General features: G+C 43.1%; 1 pseudogene; it reads left to right on the top strand.

Annotated features, from left to right (window-relative positions):
• Positions 1-1,168: 1,168 nt before the first annotated feature.
• LOC121164176 lies at positions 1,169-1,338 on the top strand (annotated as a pseudogene).
• Positions 1,339-8,358: the final 7,020 nt, after the last annotated feature.

Genomic DNA, 8,358 nt, shown 5'->3' with positions numbered 1-8,358 from the left:
AACTGGCACCCCTTTAGGATGCCAGAGTCACTGGCAGCAGTTTTACGTGCCATGCCACTATGCCACAACACCCATCCTAATATCCCCCACCCCTTTCTTAGTCTTTTTGCTTCTCCCCCTGATTTTGTACTCTGCACTGTCCTTTATGTCTGGACTCTTAAAACAATCTGCATTCTGATCTCCCCAAATTAGTCTTTCTTCCTAAACCACTGCCAGTCTTGGGTCGCCTTATGTAGAGATCTTACGAGGTAACATCTTTTCCTAGTCCTGACATGAGAAGCTGCTTGTGATTAGCCTTGGTCTGATTTTCCAGTATTGCTTGAAGAGGAGGAAATGGATGCTGTGCTGTGGTCTTCCCTGCCCTGCTTGAGCCACCAGAGTGTCCGGAAAAGCTCAGAGGCTCACTTGGGCCAGGCGTTGAACATGCCTTGAAGCCGCCACATGAGTCCACATGAGCCCAGCAAGATCACTCTTTGCTCGCACCCGGTCCTAGTCTACCAACCCTCACCCCACTTTACCTTTCGTATTGCACATATATCGGAGTCCAATCTAGCAGGCACTTGTACAGGGTGGAGATAACTTCTTCTTCTTCTGAAACTCACGCACCTGTGCGGTGCTCTTTTTAACTGTTGTAATACTTTGGCCAGGGGGAAACACGCCTAAGACATTTTGGTAAATCTTGTGGGTGGGGGGAGTGAGGTAGGCGTGCATTTTTAAACTTACTAGTGAGTTTTTGTTTTGTAAATGTTGGCAGTAAGCTCACTGTTTTTTTTTTTTTTTAAGATTTATTTATTTATTGGAAAGTCAGATATACAGAGAGGAGAGACAGAGAGGAAGATCTTTCGTCTGATGATTCACTCCCCAAGTGAGCGCAGCGGTCGATGCTATGCTGATCCGAAGCCAGGATCCAGGAACTTCTTCCGGGTATCCCATACGGGTGCAGGGTCCCACCAAGGCCTTTGGCCATCCTCTGCTGCTTTCCCAGGCCACAAGCAGGGAGCTGGATGGGAAGTGGAGTAGCTGGGATTAGAACTGGTGCCCATATGGGATCCTGGGCGCATTCAAGGGGAGGACTTTAGCCACTAGGCCACGGCGGCCAGGCCCTGGTAAGCTCACTTTTGATAAGGGACTAGGTGTCTAGATCAGTTACTTTAAAAAGCCAGTTTGTATCGCTTCTCGGCCATTTGGCTAAGATCAAGTGTAGTATCTGTCCTTATCAGTTTAAAAAGCCAGTTTGTTTTGTAAATGTAAACACTTCAGGCTCACTTCTAAAGTGTACCTATTTTAATGAAAAGTACAAAATTGTAATTGCTGAGGTTAGCTTGTTGTACATCTATCCCAGTCCCCGTATCTGTAACCTTTTGGACATATCTTGTTTAATTCGGTTCATTCTGGGCTAGTACAGTGGCACAAGGATTCATCCTCATCTGCATCCCATACGGGTCCCAGGTCATGTCCTGGCTGTTCCTCTTCCAGTCAGCTCTCCACTTAGGACTGGGAAAGGAGTAGAGGATGGCTCAAGTTCACAGGATCCTGCACCCCCGTGGGAGAACAGGGTTTCCGGCTTCAGACTGGCTCAGGTCTAGCCATCACAGCCATTTGGGGAGTGAACCAGTGGATGGAAGATCTCTCTCTGTATCTCTCCTTCTCTTTGTAAATCTGCCTTTCCAATAAAAATAAAATAAATCTTTTTTTTTTTAATTCACTCATTCAATACATGTGTGTCTCTGAACTCTTTGAACTCCTGTGTGAATACAAGACTTACAGTCCTGAATAAGTTTAAGTGAGAAGAAGTTAAAGACACACACAAGAACAAAAAAGAAAGTTCATGAAGAGAGTAGCAGGTCCTGGTGAGGGGTCATGAAAAGTATCTCTGAGGAGGCAATGTGTGAGATGTAACTGACGCAAGCAAGGGTTAGCCAAGGAACACATCTGAGCAGCAGAAACAGCAGGTGCGAAGAGCCCAGGCTCTTCAAGGCACTGAAAGCAAGCCAGAGGGGCTGAAGGCCTGAGAAGCAACATTGGAGAAGAATGAAGCATAAATGGGACCACGCTACACCTCACCTCTTTTAGAATGAAAAATCACACACGATCATGGTTACCTGCACGACTCCAGTTCACACTATGGCTCAAAGATGTGTAGTGAATTCCCCTGAGGTCCAAGTGCCTGGGCAGTACTGATCCAGATGTGGGCTGATCTGACTTTATGTGCCTGCTCTCAACACTGGGGCTCTCTGTTGACAATTAGGTGCTTTGTATCAAATGCATCTTCCCAACAGCTGACTCCACAGCCCCCAGCTGCTGCTTGCCACATACTATCAGCAAGTGAAGTCCTTGAAATGAATGGAAAGTCAGATAAGTTCCAAACCAGCATTCTCCCCGTGGGCAACCAGGAGTTGTATTCTTTTATATGTATATATTTCTATTTCTTTCCTTAGTATATGTAATTCCTTCTTTTAAAAAAAATTTTTATTACTATTATCATCATTTTATGATACAGTTCTACAGGCTCCTGGTATTTCCCTTATCCCAGCCCCAATTTCCCACCCCCCCACCCAGTCCCTCTATATCATTACTAAAGTATAGTTCTTCATGCATAGTCATATGTCCATCATTGCAGGCATGGACAATGGCAGAGTCCAGCATCCTATTGTCAAGATAGTAAACAGTTTCATTGTAAGTCCATCTTTGTCTGGAAGTAGAAATGCATACTACATTGTATCCTCACATCTGGATGTTAGTCTCCATTTCACAGCTCTTCCAAATCTGTCCTAAAAATGATACTTCAAGATGTTATCTTGACAAAGAAGAGAAAAAGCACCCAACAAAACCAAAGGCAAATGGGAAGAACATCCCAGTAAAATGACAACAGAAGCCTAAACCAATGAACAACTCATTCTGAAAATGACAGGACCAAAGTACCACCCATACATATTAACACTGAATGTTAAATGCTTAAGCTTAATCAAACTTCAGATTAGTAGACTGGATTAAAAAACAAAACTCATCTATTTGTTGTCTAGAAGAGACACATTTCACCAACAAAAATCAGCGAAATCTAGATCGCATGGGCTTTGATGTTTTCTGTTAGTTTCATCTCTTCAAAACATTTTGTCTTCTGATTAAAATCCTCAATGACTCACAGATCATACAATAGCATCATTTTCTGCAAGAAGGTTCTTGATTTTCATTTCTTCAGCTACACGTTAGTCATTTAGTAGCATGTTATTTAACCTCATGGTGTTGTTAATTTTTTTTTTCTTCCTGATGTTGATTTTGTTTTGTGGCTCTTCATTTAAGGGGATGCATATTGGTTGTGTAATGGAGACTGTCATATCTAGTAACATGTTATTTAGCTTCATGGCATTGTAAATTTCGATTTTTCTTTCTATTGTTGATTTTGTATTATAACTTCATTTGAGGGGATGTACAGTAGCTATGAAATGGGGGTTGTATTCTGCAAGGTGGCAATAAATGAACATTTAAAAAAAATGCAGGGTTGAAGCTGGAGCTGCTGCCTAGAACTTTCCTGATGAAGCCAAAGCACACAGTGGGTGTTTTTGTTTTTGATGCAATTCTATCACAGAGGAGAAAATGGAAATAAAGCCCTAGGTGATCTTCTCTAGGGCCATGGTGTGGGGACTTGAAAAGATGATGCAACAATCCTTTTAGCATTTTACTGGTCAAAGATTCTCTTCTGTGTGAATCTGATGAGAAGCAGCTCTCGCACTGGGCAAGTGGCACAGGCACACCTTGTTAGGGGAATCCTGCCAGCAGGAACAATGGAAATCACTCCAGTAGTCCTGCTCTTAGGTGCTATTTGTGTCCAAAGGTGCCTCTTGAAGCGTATGCACAACCGGAAGGGAACACAGCTGTTTCAGAGTGGAGTTGAATGGACACCAACATTCCCGTCCACGTTCAGAAGGAAGCTGAATGACACCACGCTCGGAGTGCTGAAGGAGATCCCTGACTGACAGCTCTCTTTTGCAGAAGTTCATTGTCCTCAGTGGCAACTGAGATTACTTTAGAAAATCTTAAGCAACAGATGTTCTGGTGTCCAAACCATATGGTATCAAGCTCAGGTGGAAGATTGCATTTTCTCAGAATAGGGAACTGCAGGACCCAGGAAAAAGGGAGACTAAGGTCAAGCTCATGATAGACATCACAGTCTCTATCTACATAACTCAACTGTTTAAGCAATTAAAGAAATTGGTCTTAACCTTGGTGAGACCATTGGAAATAGACAAATGAAAAGACTGTTAAAGCTGGGAAGCACAAAAATAACTCATGTTAAGATGGTAGAATCAGAACCACAGATTACGGGCCTAGCGGCTAAAGTCCTCGCCTTGAATGCACCGGGATCCCATATGGGCACCGGTTCTAATCCCAGCTGCTCCACTTCCCATCCAGCTCCCTGCTTGTGGCCTGGGAAAGCAGCAGAGGATGGCCCAAGTTCTTGGGACCCTGCACCTGCGTGGGAGATGTGGAAGAAGCTCCTGACTCCTGGCTTCAAATTATTCCATCTCCAGCCACTGTAGTTACTTGGGGAGTGAACCAATGGATGGAAGATCCTTCCCTTTTCTCTCCAACTCTCTCTATAAGCCTGGCTTGAGCCTTTAATCCCTCTAAGAATTCCTGACAATCCAATAATCTTTCCTACCTTAAACTTCACTATGTGTTGAACTTATCTGCACAATAAGATGCTGGACTCTATGCTTGGTATATGCTTGCAATGAAAGAATCTCAACTGAACTTGAACTGTGGTAATGCAACAAGGTGGAGGAATCCTCCAATGGGGAGGGTTTGGGGAGGGGTAGGGGGAATCCCAGTACCTATAAAACTGTGTCACATAATGCAATGTAATTAACAATTTTTTTAAAAAAAACTTTACTTTGGTATTAATTAACCAAAACAGCGTTCTTATCCTTAGGATTTGCATTTGCATTTTTTAGTTTTAATCTTTCCAACTTGTCTGTATCTTTATACTCAAAGTAAGTCTCTTTAAATAGCATGTAATTGAGTATTGCTCTTTAAAATACAGTTTGAAGGTTTCAACCATTTATTTAGTCCAATTTAGTAACCACTGATATGGTTGAGCTTCAGTCTGTAATCATGTAATTTGTCTTCTATTTATTTTGTTTTTCTTTACTTTGCCTTTTTGAGTTAAACAATGATTTTTACTATTTCATTGTATTTCTTCTGTTAACTTTTTTTCCCCATACAATTTCATTTATTTGCTGGTTTAACACTTCTAATCCTAAAGGTTTGCATGTTGTACTTCCTTAATGTGTGTTGGCATGCCAGAGCTCTGATCATGCAAGTGGACAGAGACACTCTTTCTCGTCATATCGCATTGGTGAACCCTTCCTGAGTGTGAAATTCAGGCTCTGTATCTGCTGCGTACTCTTACACTCCTCCAGGATTCAGCTCCAATCTCTGCTTACTGATGAGCTTGCAAGGCACTCAACTCTTAGGTCTCTCTCACTATGGCTGCCTCAGGAACAGAGAGAGGATTGGAGACACAATTCTGATAGCATTTACTGGGTCATGGCCAGCAGAAAGAATCTGGCTTTGTGTCCTACAAATAGTACATGAATTTCCAAAGCATAGTTTGCATCCTAAACCAAAATACAGATTCTCAGGAAAGAATAGCTGCACTCAACCTTGAAATTGCTGCTCACGCATGACCTAAGTGGTCTGGAGATACCCTGGTTTTCCATTAGCTTGTAATATACACCTTGATTGAATTTTTTTTATAATTGTTCCAGGGTTACAGTAGGTGTTCTGAATGATCACAATCTAATTGTGTTACTTTATACCACTTGATGTACAAAGATTCTTCTCTTCATGAAAAATACCCATTATGATAAGGCCACACATGGATTTAATTTTTTTTCTAGCAGCAGAAGCTTTTTATTTTTTTCCAAATACATTTATTTTTTATAAAGAACTTTTTCATTTGAAAGTTAGAACAACAGGGAGAAATGGAAAGACATAGAAAGAGAGAGAAATGGAGCTTTGCTCCTCAAATGTCTGCAACAGTCAGGTCAGGGCCTGACCATAGTTGGAGCACAAGAACTCCAACCTGGTCTTCTAGGTGGGCGACCCCAAGTTTATTGTCTAATTTTGTTTTTCCACGCGCTGTTTCAAATAGCCTCATTTAGTGTGAGAAACCTAGTGCAGGTCGGTTCCCCTGACATCTCATCTCCTTCCAACCTGGGCGTTACTCTTAGCATGTGTTCACTGCTACAGATGCCAGCATAATTGATTAACCCCATGAAAATGCTGTAAGGGGCTAATATCCACCCTCCCCTGACTTTTTCTCTCTTCCTTCCTTTCTGGTTTTATTACTTAATTTTGTTGGAAAGATAGATTTATAGAGAGAAGGAAAGACAGAGAAAGATTTTCTGTTTACTAGTTAATTCCCCAAGTGACCGCAATGGCCATTGCCAAACCGACCTGGAGTCAGGAGCTTCTTCTAGCTCTCCCACATGGGCATAGGGTTCCAAGCCTTTGGGCCATCCCTTGCTGCTTTCCCAGGCCACAAGCAAGGATCTGGAAGGGAAGTGGAGCAGCTGGGACAAGAACCGGCACCCATATGGGATCCTAGGGCTTGCAAGGTAAGGATTTAGCCATTTAGGCACTGAGCCATCGTGCCAGCCCTCCACCCTACCCCACCTCCGCCTATTTCTAACTGGCTCCTAGAGGTATAAATTTCAGCAACTTCATCGCTTAGTTTCTTGTGTAAAATGTGAATACTGACTTTACTCTCTGAAACACATTTGTGCAATTCCAGGTGTTGTGTTTGGGACAGTCCTGACATTTTCTAAGTGCTCAGTCAATGTGAGGCCACACTTTAACAATGCCCATCTTTTTTTTTGGTGAAGAAGCAGGGGTTCCTGGAGGTGAGGTAAGGTATGCAAAGTCACACTACTAAGTACGTGGTAAACCTGGGCCCTTCCTAACCGGTTCTATATGGCTCTAACCTTCAACCCTTCAACTTGACTTTCCTCCTTATCTATGAATAGGGATAATGAGATGGTGACAGCACTGCACAATGTCAGGCCCTCAGGAGATTGTATTGAGATAGTGTACTAAAAGTGTAATCAATAAGCACTCTGGTAACTGTTGCATCAACAAAACAGCTCCCTCTTGCCCCGCATCCTTTACCTACAGTCTAGCCGGTGAGAGGCAGCCAGGGCTGAAACCCAGCTCTTCTCAGGCCATGCCTGGTGTGTCTTCCCCAGAATCTGGAGGGTCAGATGCATTCATTATCACTGTAGCTCCTACGCTGTTCAAACAGAGGAAATTCCTCTGACACAAAGCTAGTGGAAAAGCATGCAGCTTGCAGAGCAAGGGTACCCCACAGACCTGGTGTCAGCGTCTCCACAGAGGTGACAAGAGGACAGGGTGTACCAGGGCTATGTTCTGAAGCACACCTGACCCTGTGCATGGCCACTCTCAGTCCTCCCGTGATGACCCCATGAGCATGGAGGTACATTCTGGGATCGGAGAAGTACACCGAAACACAGCCAACGTCTTTGAGCTTCTTCATCCTGAATCCAGAGGACAAGCATGTCTTTCTCCTGTGGCTGTTTGGTCTCAGAAGCTTCTAAACCTAACCCTTCCTAGCCCAGTGCAGTGGCACAGTGGTTAAAGCCTTGCCTTGCATGCACCAGGATCCCATATGAGCACCAGTTTATGTCCTGGCTACTCCACTTCCCATCCAACTCCCTACCTGTGGCCTGGGAAGGCAGCTGAGGATAGCCCAAAGCCTTGGGATCCTGTATTCACATGGTAGACCTGGAAGAAGTTCCTGGCTCCTGGCTTCAGATCAGCTCAGCTCTGGCTGTTATGGCCATTTGGGGAGAGAACCAGCAGATGGAAGATCTTTGTCTCTCCTTCTCTCCATAAATCTGATCTGCCTTTCCAATAAAAATAAAAATAAAATAAACCTTATTAAATAAACAAATAAATAAACCTAAAATTTCCACCAGCCTCAGAAACAGGAGAGGAAAATGCTCCCACTCCCATTTCTTGCTAAGTTCATTACTTTCACTTTCTAGCTGCCAGCTTGACATTGGGTCTGCTTCAACTTCAGGTCATTTCAGTTTGAAATTCCCTTTTCCTTTTTTAATTTTTCTAAGTGATTTCTGAGTAGCAACAAAACTAACAGGGCAATGATATTCTTTAGAGTAGAGCAACAACATTCCATTCTTATGAAAATTAGGTGAATAGTTTGGGGAAAAAGAAAAAGAAGGCAGCGGGCTATAGTAGGAAAAGTGGCTGTCATTAGTGGGACACCAAGTTTTAGTTACGCGCCTAAACCTGTTGGAGGTTTCTGGTTCCAACTAGAAT

Source organism: Ochotona curzoniae, unplaced genomic scaffold (assembly GCF_017591425.1).
Source record: "Ochotona curzoniae isolate NIBS_2020 unplaced genomic scaffold, NIBS_Ocur_1.0 contig_1014, whole genome shotgun sequence".
Lineage (NCBI taxonomy): Eukaryota > Metazoa > Chordata > Mammalia > Lagomorpha > Ochotonidae > Ochotona > Ochotona curzoniae.
The sequence above is the reverse complement of the archived record's forward strand: the minus strand, read 5'-3'. Positions and strand labels throughout refer to the sequence as shown.